Source organism: Pezoporus flaviventris, unplaced genomic scaffold (assembly GCF_033815535.1).
Source record: "Pezoporus flaviventris isolate CSIRO_AGI_PZ_B2104156 unplaced genomic scaffold, CSIRO_AGI_Pfla_v1 ptg000002l, whole genome shotgun sequence".
Taxonomy (NCBI): Eukaryota; Metazoa; Chordata; class Aves; order Psittaciformes; family Psittacidae; genus Pezoporus; species Pezoporus flaviventris.
This window is the reverse complement of record NW_026892550.1, coordinates 27,050,899-27,070,317: the sequence shown is the minus strand read 5'-3', so window position 1 is coordinate 27,070,317 and position 19,419 is coordinate 27,050,899. Positions and strand designations below refer to the sequence as shown.

Here is a 19,419-nt window from a genome sequence, read left to right as displayed (position 1 = left end):
AAAAAGTTGGCAATTCAGTATCTCATTGGAGAATTAGTGGGGTGATAGACATACAGCAGATAGCAAAAACGTGACAGAGAATAATACAACCAACTTTATATCCAGCTTCCAAACCATTAAAACTCAACTCTGTTGGCTCATTGGGAAACTTTGCTGCACAGTCACATGCAGTTTTTCTTATTCTTCTTTTCCTGCTTTGCCAGTACAAAAGCAGTTCAAGAAAGATCTAGTTTTGCTTTTGCCAAGGCTGAGTAATGCGTTGACATGCTTAGGGATCCCTGTAGTCTTAGGAGAGGAAAAATATCTTTTAATGGGTTTCTCACATTGTTTAGTACATCTTGTGGATAATCTATTGGAAATATAGAAATTGTAGGAAGGGAAAATCAGAGCACATAGACTCTATGTTAAGAAAGATTTAAGTTTCATTTTGTAAAACTTCAGAGAATCTGGGTACCTAGAAGCCATCTTGCACTTCAGGAGGATGTGTAATTTTTCAAAATTGTTTTCTTAATTGAACCACTAATTGTTTCTGAAAATTAATAGACAGATTTAAAAAAATTAGATATCTAAAGACAGAAGTAGATAGCTGCTGAGCTGAACAAATACAAAGGACTTCCTAGGACAATTTAGTTGAATCTGGTTTACCTTTACATCTCAAAGTATGCTGAGGTCTCAAATGTTTTAAGCTTTTCTCATTCAAAGTGAATTGTCTCTTTACAAGAAATACAGACAAGCTTAATATTTTATTTTGACTTCTGCACCCTTTTTTTATTTACTATCTACCTATGATTACCTATCACTGAAGATCTTTATTTCATTAAGTATTCCGTCACAGCACCGAGGCCACCACAATGGCAGAAAGTACACTGCCAAGGAAAAAGGAATCCAGGAAGTTATATGTTCTCCTCCTTGTACTTTTAAGGAGGAAAAACTTCTATTTCTGCCAAAGGTCTAAGTTCTTCCTTGAAAGGAAAAATCCACAGCAAATCTTTCACAAGTCTAGATAAAGAACTTTATATTAGAAGTCCTCTTTTGCAGGCAGCTTGGAGTTAATGAGAACAGACTTATAAGTGCTTTTGAAAGTGGGCTGCTCCTCTTCTTTTCCTCTTTTTTTTTTCTCATGTTCCAAATGTATTTTTTTTTAAGTAGTTCTTCCCTTCATTCATCTGAATACAACAGACAGTACTAGATTCAAAGCAGAGTTTTCTCAGTTACGGATTGAAGTTTGTGTGCACATAGAATGCAGGTAGTTTCTCTTCCCTACATGATATTTATACAAATATTCTCCTTTTTTTCCCTTTTTTTTTTTTTTTTTGGTGGGTCACTTGACACACCTTTGGAAAATATTTAGCTGATAGATGAGATTATTTGCCAAAGGAATTTTGAAGACTGAGAACATTTGAAGAGTGAGACCTTGAATGACTGAAACAGAACCAATCTGTCTTCTAACTTTATTCAGAATTTCACAATCCTGCCTAAACTGCAAGATAAGGGCCAAAGGCAACAAAGCAGCAGGAGCCAACTCAGAATGTGCCAAAGTTCATAGAACAGTTGCTTCAGGCTGAAGTTTGTTGACCCTTAATCACTTGTGGTCATCAGTGGTTCTGCTGCAGGGCCCTGCAGAGCGTGAGTCCGATCAGATCTCCTGCTGCTGCTGTCCAGGCTACCGGTGGAGTGAAAGCTGGGATACATGAATTCCAAGGCAGCATTTCACAGGTGTCTGCCTGTCCGTGTGCTTTTTTGGACTACCATCCTTGTGTAAAGCATGTGTTTTCTAATTCTAAATTTCTGTAATCTCTTGCAAACGGTGTAGGAGGAGTTGATCACAGCACAGGCAAAAGATTCCATCCAGTTAGCATACATTTTATGCTTTCAGTACTCCATTTTGTCATTGACTGATATTAGTGTAAGCACATACTTGCACGTTTAAGTTTTAAATAATTTTTTCTTAAATCACAGTGATAACATTGTCGAGAAATGCCCTTTTGCTAGTAAGTCTCCTTTGACTATTTGTACTACCTTTAATGACAGCATTGCAGTGAGTATGCTAGGCTGCTGTAAGGTAATACTGTGAAAGACTATAGGGAAATAAATGACATTTCAGAATATCATCTTGCAACAATTTAAGCATGTAAGCATGCACTGACAAAAATGTGCTTCATTCTGTGACAAGTCTGTGACTTGTACAGAGTAGTAGCTAGTAACGAATATTAAGTAATTTAACAATAATGCCATTCATGATACAACAAAATCTTTAATGCATATTTTTATGGGCTTTATCATATTTGGGCAGCTCACTGATTTTTACAAAATTAATCTTTATGACAATCACAGAACTTTAGAGAATATCTCATTCCTACAAACTAGAGGCAGTTCAGAATAGTCTATCCAGTACATAAAATACAAAAAAATTATTTGAAAATTATTCTATCTTCAAAGCTCCAGAAGTGTCAGTGTTTCTCATAATCTTCTTACATGTGAATGGGGCAAAAGAGAGAGGGCATGTTGGCCTCTGGAGCAGCTGTGTGCCGTAGGGGCTGAGGGTCTGGGAATCTTCAGAACTGGATGATCTCATCTCAAAGATGAGAGAAAACTAGAAGTGGGAAAAGGAAAGAATAATGACAGTTCATGTTTCACTACAAATCAAAAGACAAAACAGTTCACAAAGAAAATCTGGTCATTGCTATGACTTCTATCAGTATCAGAAAAAGAAATTAGTATACCTTTGGGAAGAATCTGCAAGCATTACTGTACTTTTCAAAGACAAAATTTTCTATATCAAGAATATTCTAGATTCTGTATATGTTTAGTATTATGAGGAAAATGCTCATAGGGTAACATTCGCAATTTCAGGTAAAACAAATATAGGAGGCTGGATTCCTTCATACTTTTCCTCATAAAGACCCTCCTCACATACATCAGCAAAGCTAACTCATTGACAGTTCCAAGTACTTTCTGTAATGGACTCTTTTGCTGGGGTATCTGAAAAACTTTTGTATCAGTCAAGACAATGTTCCCAGGCTACTTAAAACATTATTTATATGACACAAATGATCATTTTCCTTGTACTCCCACATCAGTCTGCAAGAGGATTCTTGCTTTATACTGGTTACATTCCTTCTGGTGTATGGGTAATTTTTCTGCCCTGTTTGTACAGGATCTTGCACAATGAGGTTGTGGTCCAAGCCTGTGGCTTTTGAGTGCTTCAGTAATACAAATAATGTTTTCACAACTTAAAAATAGGTTTGTGAAGTGTAAGCATGTATGATCTTGATGAGAATGAAAGCAAAAATATTAGCAGGCTACCAGTATCGTCATTATTCTTACCTTTTAAATTGCTGAAAGTATGCTGTTTAATTTCAACAACAGTTCTGCTTCAAGAAGTTTTCACTCTAAAGACCAAGGTAAGACATTTCATGCTAGGAGGCAGACAAAAACACATTACAGAATTATTAGCGAGTAGAACATTTTTTAAAACATTCTTTCATTATCTTCTCTTCAAATAACAATGGGCTACAGACAGCATTTGACATGGGAAGGGACACTTATAAATCTTTGGGGAAATAATATTTCAGAGAAATCTGAATAATTGGCTGTACTTAGTAAACTGAGAGTGAAAATTCATCCTATATCAATAGTAAAAGACAAGAATAAGCCAGTGGACAAGGCATCTATGAGCATTTTTGTCATGCAAGAAAGAAGGCATGCTGGGAGAAAGAAACAAATCAGAGAGGTCAAAATCCCCGCAAAGTAAAAATGAGAAACAGGGAAGGAAAGAATAGCAATGATGATACTGATTCAGACTCTGTCAGGTAAAATATGAAGATGGTGACTGATAATTTCCATCTGAAACTGGCGAGTGTTCACTATCTCTACTAATGAAGATGGAAAGAGTTTCAGACAGCAAATACAATGAGTAATTTACGTTTTGAAATATGGAAATTGCATAGTAAAAGTGTCATTGTAAGAACACATGCAATACGTAACTATGATAGGAAACTGTAAGTAAAGAATTAATTAGGAAGTTTAAATACAACAGTTTTTATTGTTGAAAAATGGACTGAGGATTTAAAAAAAAATAGCCTGAATATCTTTTTGTCTAGTTTGATTTTTCTTTTTAAAGATTCTCTCTCTCTTAATTATTAGAGTGGCTTTTTATCATTAATCTGTGTGAATAAATTATACTTTTATCTTCTTCAAAAACCATACACCATTGGCATCTACTAGCAGATAACCTTTAAGGTTTACTTGAAAAAATCTTGCATATTTTTGCATTCCCTCCTGTCTTGTGGTCTGAATTATCAGACAATTCTACCTAAACCCACCATCAGTATCACCTTCCAAAATAAGAAACGTACTCAGCTCTTCCACCAGTGAATCACCATGCCATGTGACTGCACATGGAATATGCAACTTGTTCCATAAAATGCATGGGAAATTCTTTCCTAATTCCTGTTGAGTTCTGTGTGATAATCTGAAGTTCCCACAGAAGCTGTACAAGCTATTAAATCTCTCACTGTTTTCACTAAAGTTCTAGTAACTCAGCTCCTCAAACTAGTAATTACACTGTTACTGTTTTTGTCTCATGGGCTGTGTATGTGCCAGTACAGAGTTCCCACTGTTGGAAGCATACATGCAGTCCAGCTACAAAGTTCATCAATGGAAGTTCTGGTGTTTACCCAGCATTTCTATTTCCACTGCTGCATTAGAACAGATCTCTCTGACTGTCAGATACTGATTACTATGGAACAGACTCTCACTCTGCTAAGCAAGTATTTTCCCAAACGGTGCAGTTGTCTTTCCATTAAAAGGCAGTACATGAGGGAAACTATAACAGTTCCATTTATGACTCTTCCAAGTCCCAGCCTAATCAGCTGTTCATTAAAACTGTGCTGATGCCACCATGTTAAAGAGCCATGTTCTTCACCTACAGGATGAATTCATCCAAATGAGGGAGACTAGCATAGTATTTATTATAGTATTCCTACTCTACTGCCTATTTTATTTTTGACTAAAGTAATTTTAAAAAAAGGTTGGTAATTTGTTTATAGGTAACAGGTAAATTGTTCATCACAGTGTATGTATAACACATACAAAACAATTCCATGTAATAAGATTTTAAATTACCAGGAGATAGTAGTTTTCAAGGACTACCATGCTGAGTCAAATAACAAATACACTGGTTATCATTAGCTGCATCATGTTAGATGGCATATTAAAGAGGCTCAAGATTCTTTTTAACATGGTTCCTCTAACTAAAGTCTTATCCCCTTCTAATTTACTCTTATTACTGGGGAGGAGTGGTGGATAATTGTCTTCTGACTCCTTTCTATAGCTGGCAGCAGTACATCGGCTTTGTCATATCGTTGGATTTGTGAGGTGATAGAAGGTTTTCTGAGCATGAGGCAGCTCAACATTTCATCTCCTTCCCCCATGAGCTGCAACATGACATAGGCATGACATGACCCTTATTTGAAGGGGTACATTCAATTGGTTCCCATGTACCAACTATGAGGTACATTATTTCAGTTGCAGTTTGGATAACTGACCAGGTGAGTAAAGTGTCTAATGGAGGTAAGGTTGAATTGACCAAAGCAACGTCAATTGTCTTAGCATCTGAAGTAAGAAAAGATCAAGGAAAAAGATAGCCTTTAGTGATCTAGGATACAATTCAGTGTTTGCCAAAGTCAAAGAAGGCTTTCCATTGATTACTCCTAAATTTCACTACCAAAATTCCTGTGGTAGAGCTGTAACAGTGTTCAGGGTTTTACATGGGATCATGATCAGTGATTACTCCTTGAAAAGTTAATTCATTCACAGGTAATTCAAATGAATACTCATACATGAAATTGAGTTTAATTTTGTCACTTCAACAGTGAATACTTTTATAGCATATCACATCTTCTGTTCCTGGTAAGCACTTAGGAAACAGTCCAAAGGATAATGAGTGGTTTGATAACTGTATGTAGGAATGTGGAAAAGATATCTAAGAATGGATGACTTTTAAGTCTTGCCAGAAAAGGCGTAAGAAAATTCATTTACTACAGAATGCGATTAAAGTTCAACCTTGAAATAACTTTCACTTTTTTATCAAAAGGGTAGTTAATTGTTATACAGCTTACTAGCAGATGTCTCAGTTTGGATGAATTTAAAGTCTTTAAAACAAATTAAGTTAATGCCTAGGTTATGAGGTTGGATCCTTTCTTCCCAGTTTTTTTGGAAAGGTGTAACATGGTTCCAGAGGTCTCTCTTGTTCCAGTAGTTCCCATGCACAATCATTTCTTTCCTTGATTATGGGAAAATTGAGAATTGTGTCCAGACACAACCTGGCAGAAATATTGATTTATGTGGGTTTTTTTTCTTTCATCCTAATGTCCTGAACAAAATATGCCTTTTTTCTATCTGGCTTATTTAAGTTAGTTCACTGAATTAATTTACTGCCAACCACTTATGGTCTGTGGAAATTCACAGCCTGAATTTCTCCTGAACTTTTTAGTCTCCCAAAGATTAATTAGTTGATCTGAATGATAGATAATTGCCTTTAAAATACCGAGATTAGACTAGCTGCTCTCTTTTACTTTGTTTCATGCAATTTCTGTTATATTGGATCCAGGCTCAAAGAAACTGAAGATGCTTAGGTGAAAATTTGGGCTTTTTTGAAAGGAACAAGACCAGATTATTTAACACCTAGATTTCTCACTATGTTAAACAGCTTGCAAAAGAAATAGGAATATCAGTGAGTAGTAATTTTCAGTACTTTATAATTAGTGATGGTCTTAACAGAATTTTACTGTTGTCAGAACACTGAGATTTTCAGTAGCAGCCAGAAATCTGTAGCTGCAGCAGCTTTTACTTCATTTGAGAGAATGGCATTCTTGAAAATAGAGGCTATCTGCAAGTGCACTTCATAGTAATGAAGTACTGAAGAAATATCTTGTGACATATTTTCCTTAGCCTCACCTTCCTAATAATAATTTATTTGTGAAATTTTTGGAATAGGATTAAAAAAAAATCAGGAAACTTTCTACAGTATATTTGTTCCTGTGTATGCACAAGTAAGTTTTAGTTTTCTCTAGAACTACATAAATGGATGCTTCTAATGGCAGTATTTCAAGACTGCACTTGGTTACTGTGAGTCATTTAGGAATATGCAGGTTTCATAAGACATATACCAATCAGGAGAGTAAATCCCAAAATTCATGGTATTTTGTATGGTGTTTATTAAACTGAAAGTCTGGATTATTTAGTCCTTTCAAATGTAGCTTTGAAGCTATGTGCACCTGTAAATGCTGTCACATTCTCACAAACATAGATTGAGTTTCCTCAGACCACTTGGAAACTTATTATTACTTATTACTACTTATGGCAACATCCCCTCCTACTGCTGCCATTATTTGTTTTCTTGGTGTCCGTGGAAAGTACTTTAAGACAATCTTTCACATATCTGCAGCATCTGTAAGGGTATTCTTTAAGCCAACATCTTTTCCTGCTTGGATTTCCAGTTTGTATCTATGCCTTTCTTTGATGCTTTTACAATAAATTCTTACACTTTTTAGTTCTATAAACCAAGCTGAGCCCAGTACACATAACAGAAGCTATTTTGGCTTCCACAAGTTCCCTGAGTGTCAGCATCTGAATCCTTTGTTATTTTGTGAACTCCCTAAAATCTCACTGTATCTAGTTTTCTCAGAATTTCATCTTTTCCTCAGACTGAGTGCAGAGTTGCTTTTCTGTGTTCAACAACATTTGGTATTATCTTCTCAGCAATTGTGTCCGTTATCTAAAAGATGCATCTAGACGCCATTAGGAACTCAAAACAAATTAGTTCTGGAATCATTCTAAAAAATTCTAAGAGATAAGATGGTTTTGAACTAATACCTTAGCTGAAGTTGTCAGTTTGACAGTTTTGAACTATGTCAGTCCAGCCAGTTTTCAACCTATTTCACTGTCTGCTTTTCTGGCTAATACTTTGTCAGCTTCTAAACGAGACTGCTTTGGGAGACAGTATATAAAGCCTTGCTAAAGTTAAGATATATTATACTTACTGCTCACTTCTTGTCCATTTAGCCAGTGACTGCATCTTGGAAGGTAAAACAGTTTCGTCAAGGATGGTTTGCTCTTAATAAACTGGTGTTGATGGCTCCTGATTGCCTTCCTGTCACTCATATCTGGAAAAGGATTCTAGGGTGTGTTCCATGATCTTTCCATGGACTGAGGTGAGCTGATAAGCTTAGAGATCATTGCTGCTTTGCCGCTTTTGAAGACAGGTGTCTTTCTTCAGCCGGCAGGGACACCCCAGGGTTGTCATGTTTTTACTGGTGTTGTGGCCCTGCAGTCACATCAGCCATCTCTTTCAGCATACTTGGGTAGACTTCATTTAGCCTTTCAGGCTGGAATACATCCAGCTTCTCTAAATAGTCCCTAGCCTGTTAGGTCCTCACTCCTGGCTCTTCCTGTTTCTAAATCATGCAAAGCCCAGATGTGAGGGAGTAGGATTTGCCTACGAAAAGTGAATAAGAATGGCCTAAATTTTTGCTAGTCTAGAAGTACAAAATAATGGAAAAATTAGCATTAAATAGGCAGACAGAAAAATCTTGATCTAATTTATCTGTACATTGGCATTTCTTTCTCTTACTTTCTTTGGTACTAGCTACTACATAGTTTCTTCCTTCAGCAGCTGCAAGGTGATGAGTACCCTCCCTCCAGTGCTATCAGCATGTTTATTCTTAAATTGAAACACAGAACTATCATTCTATACTTCTGTCTTGAGAGACATAGCAAGTTTTTATTTCATACACAGACTATTCTTTCATTTACTTCAGCTTGCAAATATTGAGTTTGAAAGATCTAAAGTACATGGGTGGTCAAGGGTATGCATTGATAGAAGGATTGGTACAGTGTTATGTTTGTTGGTAGTTTTATCTTCACTAAGCCATATTTCTGCTTACTTTGCTGCCAAGAAACAAGAAAGAAATAATTTCTACAAAAAAAAAAAATAATCTACCCTTCCTGTGGCATCTGTATAATTTGGATTTTCATTCAAAACTAGGGACTTAATGTGGGTGGATTTAAAGTTTTTTATTTATCCTACTCATATAATCCTATTCACAAAATAATTTTCATATGAAGTGCAGCTATTTTGTCAGAAATCTACTCTGCCACTCTGCAGACTGTCTGCTTGAAAAAAAAAAAGCTACTTTTTTGTGTGGTGAAAGGGGATCTGTGGCTTTCTAGTGTTCTTTGCACCATCGTTAATGGTCAGGAGTATTTTTAAATGCTTGTGCAATATTAGTTCTAGGAAAGTTGAGTGTGAACATAAGATTCAGTCATAAAACATTTTGTAGAAAATGTTTCATATTTGTAATAGTCACTCTTAACTAAAATACGGAATAATTCAAACTCTCCTCAGGGAATTGGTATTGCTATGAAAGCCAAGAGTGTACTTGGACTCTTGTCTGCTCTTTCCCTTTGGAAAGTTTTGAAACCATGAACTACATTTTTGTAAAATGCCACACAAAGTTTGGGAAAGTTGGAACAATTCAGAGAGAAACTCTACTATGAAGGCATGGTCCTGGGGAAATACAGAAAATGAGCAGCACTTCACAAAATTGGACCCACTTACTGCTCTCAGGATCTGCAGTGCATCTGTCTGCAAGCCTGTGTGAGGTTTTCATGGGAATAGCTTGGGAACACAGACATGGATGAGATACTTTTTTACTTACTGCCTGCAGAAACCAAAAATAAAACTTAGGACAAAAATAAATAAATAAAGTTACCCTGAAAGATGACCAATTTTAGAACTTCTGGAAAAGGAAGGAACTTAAAAGAGCTGTCTTCATAGTAAATGTAGCAATTAGTAAAAGATTTTATATAAATCATAGATTTTAATAGTAGTTTTTATTACCTTTTATGCATATTTGTATATTCATACACAGAACTGTGTAACTGTGTAACTGTGTAACTGACTTTAGCAGAATTGAGCTCTGTATCAGTAAAGATTTCTTTTTTCCATGAATTAAAATATAACATCTAGAGAAAATAACAATGTTTGGAACTTATGTTAGGTAAATGAATGGAAATATTGAATATCTCCAACTTTTAAATGTTCCATAAAAGGAGTTTATAAACTAAATGTTTTTCAGACAGAGAGTATCCATCACCAGCTATGGCTGTCCATTGTTTGAATGGTAAATTAATACACTCACTAATTGAGATTAAAAAATGCAATGTTGCTTTTATGATGGAAGGACCTGTGCCTACTTTAACACTCACTGATTCTATCAAAATCTTAGAAACAAGTGAACTAAAATATGGAACTTCCTACTGGAAAATATTTTTATATATGAATGCAAGCTACAGAAACGCATAGCATGCGAGATGATTTACAACAAAATCCTAAAAAAAAAAAAAAATTGTAAGAAAAAAGTGTGTATCTGTTCAAAACTTGATTAATTTGTTTGCTATGAATTCATCTTGTAATATATTACACTTTTATACATCATGCATAGAAAAGCCTAATCAGAAAATTTTTCAGAACACCCTTCCTCCCAGTTTATTAAATTATGTCAGCAGCATGAGCAAAACTTCACAGTTATATGGGTACTCCTGCTGGTTTCTGGATTTTTATTACACTGAAGAAATTAGCTAAATGGATATTGCCTGGGAATAAAATGGGATTACTGTACAGAGATGGAAGACATGCAGCATGTGTGTTTTCTCTGCCAATGTCTGTCCATGTAGGTATGTACTATGCAATGTTAGCTCAGGCATTACCAAGTTAAGCAAGGTGTTGCAAGAACCAGAGGAATGCAATAAGAATTCCACAGACCTGGAATAGTGGATTTACTGGTATACTTCCAGCTGAGGAAACTATGGTAAATGAAATATGTATTTCTCTGGTTTATTAACTGTACCAGAGGAACCAAGCTTTTGCTTATATGAGCAAAGGGAATTTGATATTCAGTTTGACTAAAATTTAGATTTTAAACAAAAGTGGTTCTAGTTGGGTTTTTTATTTCCTCAAACAAAAAAGGGGAACTTGGTTACAAGCATTTTAGCATGAAACGGCTGTGCAGATTAATGTTTTGTTTTCTGAAGAGATTCTTCAAGGGCTTGGGGTATTTTTTAGAACTTTCATGTTGTATTTGGATTAAAAAAACTGCTTTGCATCATTTCTTTAGGCCCCTTTAGGAGACAAAGCTCCTGATTCTTTTCTCAGTGATAAGGAAACTTCTCATTTTTATTTGTTACATGTTTTTATTTCTCTTTTCTGTCTTTTGGAAAAGAGAGAATTATTTTCATATAAGCAATATCTTTCCAACTTTTTTTTACTAAGTTAATTATCTTGGAAGAAATAAAAGTTCTTGAATGAAAAGCAAATTTGCTTAATTTTTCACCCAAATTTTGTCTTTTTGGTTTACTGCCTCTGTCTGTAACCCACAACCCTGACAAGGGGTTAAAGGTTAGTACACTACATAGGCAGAGAGCACTCAACTCATTTTATTTCAGCTCTCTTTCTCTTGGATGACCTAGAGAAATACTGACTTAATAAGGTCACAATAGTGGCGTTTGATGATTTTTCAACTCACACTTGTTATGTGTATATATTGGAGCATGAACCAAGATTCAAAAAATATGGTTAAATATAGAAATGAGATCCAGGTAGCATATTTTAATGTTTATTCTCCTCCTTTCTACTTCCTCTTTCTACCAAGACAAAGCCACTTTTTTATGTGCTTCTACTCCTTGCCATTTGTCTTCTCCTTGTAAAAGCAAATGGAGTGGTTTATGTTAATCATCTATATTGGTCAATGTTTTAGTAAACCAAGAAAAAGCACGGTAATTATAACATCTATCTGACTTGGTAATAACTTACTGAAATGCATTGATGTGTCACTCATTCTCTTATGCCCACCCTTGCTACCTTCCAAAGTCAGATGTACTTTCTTCCACAACAAAATGCCCCACTAACCCAAACTTATTACTATTGCTGTCTGACATGCTACCCCCCTCCTCTCTCCATCATCTTATGATTAGCATCACTGTTATGTGACTCTTCAGCTTCCTGAGTAAAGCACTATGATGTTCTGCAGAAAGTAAAGATTTCATCATCATAGAAGAAATGTAGCTTTTGTAGTAATTTATTCTTTTGTACCTGGACTAAAGCTCAAGATCAGGAACCTCCCTGGAAATCTGCTTTTGATCCTTTCCCACCTTGTCCAATAAATGTAGCATCAGTGACTGAATCCACATGAGACTATGAGTATAAATATTTGTTCCAAAACATATATACCATATTTAAAAAATTCATTTCTTGGGGTTTGCTTTTTTATTTAAAGAAAGCATTCTAAACAGTTGTGGTAGCCTACTGCACTAACAATGGAAAGAATAGCCAGCTGTGGTTACCTGCAGATTCAAGACAGCAAACTCACACAGCATCAGTGTTAGCAGGTGTCAGTAGTTCGTGCCCTCCCAGTAGGGGTCAGTAAATTGCTGCAATGCTCTACACCTGATTTTCAGAAGATAAAGCTGAACGCAGTGAGGTCTTTCTTGACTGGCATAAATATATACATAATTTTTGAGAAACTCAAATATTATTTTATTGCTGCTAATCTCAGTGAGATCTGAATCCAGGAGACTAACGTTAGCGGAATTCAAAAATCTAGATAGCAATTGACCATTGCATTTGGGCTGGGCTCACAGAAAGGTCATTAGAATCAGATTGTGCATTTACATAGAATCATAGAATCGTTAGGGTTGGAAAGGACCGTAAGATCATCTAGTTCCAACCCCCCTGCCATGGGCAGGGACACCTTACGCTAAATCATATCACCCAAGGCCTCGTCCAACCTGGTCTTGAACACTGCCAGGGATGGAGCATTCACAACCTCCCTGGGCAACCCATTCCAGTGCCTCAACACCCTTACGGTACAGAACTTCTTCCTTATATCCAATCTAAACATTCACTGTGTAAGTTTTAACCCATTACTGCTTTACCTTTCACTACAGTCCCTAATGAAGAGTCCCTCCCCAGCATCCCTGTAGCCCCCCTTCAGATACTGGAAGGCTGCTATGAGGTCTCCACACAGCCTTCTCTTCTCCAGGCTGAACAGCCCCAACTTTCTCAGCCTGTCTTCATACAGGAGGTGCTCCAGTCCCCTGATCATCCTCGTGGCCCTCCTCTGCACTTGTTCCAACAGTTCCATGTCCTTTTTATGTTGAGGACACCAGAACTGCACACAGTACTCCAGGTGATTACTTATACTACTAACCTTTTTTCAGCTCATGAGCATGTAGCTTCTGTATTCTAATGGATTGTGGCACTTGCAGCAATGAGATGAGCTTCCTGATTTTCATGCATGCAACCTTCAAAATTAGTGACTTGCCCTTGGGATGATAGGCAAAGAGGTCCTTTGTTTTCTTTGAGGTGGTGAGGGAAACAGGAAAGGTATGAATTTGTTGATTTTAATTTCTCTTTTTACTCTGTGAGTAGCTACTCAGTGGTATTTGGTAACTTAGAGTCGTCTTACATCAAATTTTACTTTCTATCATCATGTGATTGTAAGAATTTTTGGTACATGAAATGTACTTTTTCTTAGGTTCTAAGTTTTAAATATAAGGAGATGAGAAAAGATAAAATCACATTTGTATATATTACATGATGTTGAAACAAATGGGAAACACGAGACTTTAATTACCTTTTACTGCTGTCTTATATGGCTGGTGCCCTCTGGTTCCCAAGTAGTTTAGCTTTGCCAGTGTTTCAGGGCTTATTGAGGTGTTTGTTACTGTAAAGAAGTTTTATAAGATAAGCATTAGCTAAACAAATTACTTCTGAGCTTGAGAAAAGCTTTCTCTATGTAAATGAACCATAATAGAATCTCTGGCGATTGATGGAAAGCATGAGCACTCTGCGCTGCTCCAGTTCTAGAGGCAGTGTGTCACATCTCAGCTTTGGTGTCAACATCCACGTTAATATTTTCATTAGAGAAGAGATGTGCGTGTTTGGTGGAACTAGAGAAAGCACAGGTTTTGTTATTATCAGAAGCTGTATAGGTGTTCCTTAACATTAAGCTAAAAATTAAGTGACCCCTCTTTTGAACAGTGTATGTCCACCACAGTAATTAAAGTGCGGTTAAAGTGGAAACAGAGTTCCTTATCTGGTGAACAACTGGGAAGTATTGAAAATAGCTTTATTTTACACATTTGTTTTTATTCCAAGTCCTGATATGAGGAAAAAAAAAAAAAATCAAAACAAAACCCAACCAAAAACCTAAGATCTAGCAATTGCTAATTTTTTTAAACATCATAATTAGGTTTCACAAAACGTGTGATCGTGTATTTAGAAACTTGCAGCTGCTGCTCTGAAGATGTTAGCATCTTTACAGAGAAAGGACTTAATTCTGTGTTATGGCCAAATTCTACTTAATGATCTGGACAAGCTGCACACAGGCTGTTGCCTTATCTGTCATGTAGACCAGCTGTATGTGGTCCTGACGGATTTCAGAGCACTGGGAGTTTACCTTGATCTATGGAAAGTCTATAATAACACCAAACAGAGCACAAGGCAGTTATCCTGCATCTTTGTTTTGCACTTCCAATCCAGCAAGAGTCACACTCTGCCAGCTGAATGGTGAAGATGCAGGAAGTTACCAGACCACCCCAAGTGTAGGCTTTTGGCAAGTGCCTCATAGACGAACAACTGCCAACCATCCAGCACTAACTAAAAGGGGTCTCTGTGCGTGACCTCAGTGACATGAAGAGGCTCAAGCAAACAGAAATATCTAGTCAGAGAACAAAGCTGTTGGGGAGAGGCATACAACTGACTGGAGGAGAACATATGCAGGGAAGCATACAGCTTTGAACTTCCACTAAAACTCAATTCATAGTGCCGTCATAAATTTAGCCACAGACCTCTAGCTGTGACATTAATTTCTTTTTAAAATTGAGTAATTGATGCAGCCTTATTGCTGGATAGATTTTAATCGCCTTTGGCTCTACTTTTAGTAATTGCAATCTTTAGTAAAACGAAAGACCAAAAAGAAGAAAGCCTTTCTAAATTTCCCTTCTAAAGCTGGTCTGCCCTCCAAATTGATCAGTTTAGCTTTTTACTCGTTCTTAATCTAAATGAAAATAAAAATAAATAAACATAAAAATTGTAAAAACTTATTTTTAAAACTTACAAGTTTAGTAAATTAATGTTTTGTAAATAATTCTGAATGATAAACTAGTCATTCTTGGGTTTGGGTTTGGTTTGCGTTTTTTTCTATATTATTGTTATCATTTCAGTTCAATGCTAATACCAAAAAATTAGTTTAAATTAATTAGTATTTCCAAAGGGTCTTCTACATGTTTACTGTCCTTAGCTGACTCATTAACATGAAAGGGTTTGGTTTCAAAAATCAACGTTTTCTGGGAGAGATATTTGTGCAATATTTTTTTTAATGTGGATATTACTGAGGAAATTTCTGGTTATGGACTGCACTCTTTCCCTAATTTAAAACCATCTGAATTGTTGTGGATTTATTTATTTTTTTTTTTAATAACCCAGTTAATTTTAACTACGATTTATTCAAATTAAAACTGGAGCATACCTTCTAAATAAAATGTCTCGTAAAGGACTTCAAACGATATAGACCATACACTATTTGATGAGGAATTACATAATATTTAAAATTTGTTTTCTCTCTGACTGCTGTTGACCTCAGTTTTCAGGTACAAGATTGCTTTTTTTTACTGGAATAGGGAGTTCTCTGCCTTTTGGTTCATTAGTCCTTCCTTGGTAATTGTATATTGTGCCTTTCTTTCCTGTCAGAAGCTTCTTTAGAAGATTTTAGATTTTCATATGTTTTGATCTTTGAGTAGAAAGAAGACAACAGAGATGTATTTTGGTCTACATAGTTGTTTCTGGTCTTAAAATCAATGATGCTATTTAAAAACTGAATATAACATTCATTTTTATGTCTGCAAGCTTTGGAGCTTGGTCTCCTTTCTGCTTCTAATGTGATATATTTTTAGAATAGGAACATGGATTTGGTCTTAGAGCAAATATTTTCAGTGATAAATACAATTCTTACTAACACTTTTGCATAAAAAAAAAGCATCCACTAAGGTGAGAATTTAGACCATGATTTTCAATTACAGGGATAAAAGATGATTACCATAAAAGCATTTCCAGAACAGCTTGAGCTCAGCATCTGTGAGTTACATGCTCACAGCTAGTATGAAGTTGAATCCCAGTATATTAATATTTGTCCTGGAATTTTCCATTCACCCTGGACAGTAGAAGATACTATCACCGAAGGCAAAAGTGTAAAGAAATGCTCACAAATCAAGATTAGCAAATAATTTTCCCAGCATATCTATTTAAATGCATACCTGAAAAAAGGACTGAATAGCTGACAGCCTTTTCTGGTGGAAGGGCTTTGTAGAATATGATTGGATGGTAGTATTGAAAATGTGATTCCCATAATGCCAAATGCATTTTGTCTTCTGAAAAAAAAAAAGAAAAAAATACACCTATTCTATGATTCTGATGAAAAAAATAGTGAATTTAATGGCTTTAAAGTAAAGATGCTATAGCTTCTTTGGAAAACTGTAATACAGACTTGCTCCAGTTGGTTTATGAGATACTACGAAAACTAATAGATGTCACTAGACCCTTATTTCAGAAATTGCAAGTTACAGACTCCTCTGTAGTAACTTGCCAGTTTACACAAACCTTTGCCATCTACCATAGCCCTTTGCAGAGAGTCAGTCATGATAGAGATGCTCATGTTCATGAGTGCAAGGAAACTAAAAGATAACTAATTTTATTCATAATGGCATTGCCTGCATTCTTAGAAATAACATAAAAAAAAAAAAAATAGCTTTGCCCTGAGTTAAGGTACAGCCAAGCTGTGTTCAGGTCAGACAGGTTTTGACTCTAGTGGAAGGAAGCTAGTTTGGGGACCGGGGAGGAATTCTTTCTTTCCTCTTTTCATAGTGAAGAACTGCACATGGTCAAAATGAGTGCTTGCTGTTGGGAACTGTGGGCTTTCTTTACAGATTTCTTTCCTCTTTCTTATTAAAATATTCTTAAAAGCTAAAAAAAAAATAGTTTTTTTGACTTTGGTCAAATAAAACTTTTCATTTGTGCAAAATTTTATTTAAGTTTTGATTTACTGGTAACCATTTAAGTTTTGATTTACTGGTAACTGAGCAAGTCAACTGCCACTTTAAAGAAAAATGTCCAATACAATGTTTTATGTACCCTTTACAGTCATATTTGCAGATATAATATATTTACAGGAAATCAGTTCAAGTACAGTAAGGATGTGTAAAAAAAAAAAAAAAGTATGTCATTTCATAGGTTAAATTATCATAAATTAAAAATCCCATTCTCTGATTTAAAAGAATAACCTAAGTATGTCAGCAATGCTCTCATAGGGATTTCTTTTTTTTCTTCTTCTTCCCTTTTCTTTATTGGTGGTATTAAAAGCATGTACTATTAAAAATATAGAGAGGAGCCTGACTTTGGGGGTGCTGTTTGAAATCTGTGAGGGATGTGTGCCTGGGTTTTTTTTAAAGCACATGCAACCCAATCGTGTGGAAATTGTTAGTCTAGTTCTTTAGTTCTGTGAGGAGAGTGAGAAATAATGTGAAGTTACAGTGAACCCATCTGGCCAAGCAGGAAAATCCAGTTTAATTGCTCCATTGCCAGAAATGTTAAATCACTTCCTGGGAATGCAATTCATTTGGAACATATGGAACTCATTGAATTGTCTCCAGTGAATTCAGAACCGTACTGGAGATGAGAGCATTTCTCATAAGTAACAATCATGTTTTCCCACTGGGCAGCATGTAAGCACTATGTGTAGCCGATTAATGAAAAACTAAACCAATAGTAAGACTGTCTCAGATCTTGTTGAACAGCATTTGCTTGTGGTTTCCTTTATTTTAAATTTTCAGGAAATGGTATGTTCATCTAAGATTTTTTTTTCTTCAGCTTTTAAGCAGCAACAGAACATTCTAACAGAATTTATTAGCTCGTTTTGCATCTTAAATCAGCAGAATTACACTCTGTTTAGAAAGCAGACATATTTGAAAGTATCATCCAAAATGATTTTGAACTTTGTGGATAAAGAGGGTTGGTTTGAGTGGGTTTTGGCTTGAGGGGTTTCTTCAATTGGGAACTTTAAATTTACTACATATTCAAAGAAAATGGGAAGATTTTCAATTTTTCTGTAAACTTAGTAAATCTAAACCTTCGACTAAATATATACATATGAGTTCTTAAATTGTAAATAATGAGGAAGATTTGCTTGTTTACATATATTATTTCAGCAAAAATAAATCTTTCATCATTGTTACAATGGGTTCAGAATCTCTAAGTATGTAACAATACCATGTTCCGAGTCCAGCATTTATATTATTTGCAGTCTTTACAATAGGAAGAATAGTAATATTATTTGGAAAAATTATACTTCCTATTCTGTTCTAAAAAAAAAAAGAAAAATACTTTCCTTGATTTGATGTTACTATAAGGGGTTTATTTAGTGACAATTTCTTCTTTTTACTTGGGTTCACACGAATTTAAGAAAATATTTGGTACTTGGAAAATGCTGTACTTTTTGCTTGTGTGGTTAATCAATAAGACCATATCAGGTAAAAGTAGTTCTTCTAAGTTTAAAAGTACATGGAGGAAATGGAACCATGTTCTGCTGAAACAAATGATATCAAGAAGAAAAGGCAATAAAAAGAAATCTCTGCACTTATATTACATATATTACATACTGTGGAGAAGCTAGAGTGGTGAAAAATGGTGGTGACAGGTAGTCACCACATTATGAGGTCCTTCTCGTAATTATTCTAAGAAAACTTATATACTTTTTGAATGTATTTCCTTATCTGAATGCTCTAGTATTATTTTTTCCCCCATGCACCTGACTTGATTTTAAAATCCTTACTTTTGGTAACATGCATAATAGATATTGGTCACTCTAGAATCAGTCTTAGTGAATTGCTGCACAATTACTGTAGGAATGTAGGAAAACCTTTTATCTGTAAATCTCAAACTACCTTTACATTTTCTGGATCTTATAGTGGTTCTTCATCCTGCTTAGAAGTACTAATATCGCAACTTACACATCTGCCCTGAAGCTTTATAGTTCTATGTATTTTCAGCTACAGCTTTCTACTTGGGCTAAACCTGTTGAACAACTCTAGCAAACTTTAGAACTACCATCTAACAAATTTACTAAAATTTATGTTTGGCTGTTAATCAACATGTTTTAGTGATCATCAATTAGAAATATTGTCTATTTCCAGGAAATAACTTGACCTGACAAATGGCAAGATTGACAATGTTTTAAAATCTGATATGCTTGTATGAAAAAAAATCTTCATGCTAATGGGAGCTGATTCAGAAGTGATCATTCA

At 35.4% G+C, this 19,419-nt stretch overlaps 1 protein-coding gene and 1 long non-coding RNA gene across 3 annotated transcripts in view; one reads left to right on the top strand and one right to left on the bottom strand.

Annotated features, from left to right (window-relative positions):
• DLC1 (DLC1 Rho GTPase activating protein) overlaps positions 1–19,419 on the top strand; it is a 229,439-nt gene that overhangs the window by 72,212 nt on the left and 137,808 nt on the right. The gene's annotated exons all lie outside the window — the stretch shown is intronic.
• Positions 1–19,419, bottom strand: part of LOC133279426 (uncharacterized) — a 59,277-nt gene that overhangs the window by 34,249 nt on the left and 5,609 nt on the right. The window contains exon 4 of the long non-coding RNA XR_009746888.1: positions 16,378–16,491. This is a non-coding gene — a long non-coding RNA (uncharacterized LOC133279426). The remainder of the gene's footprint in view (positions 1–16,377; positions 16,492–19,419) is intronic.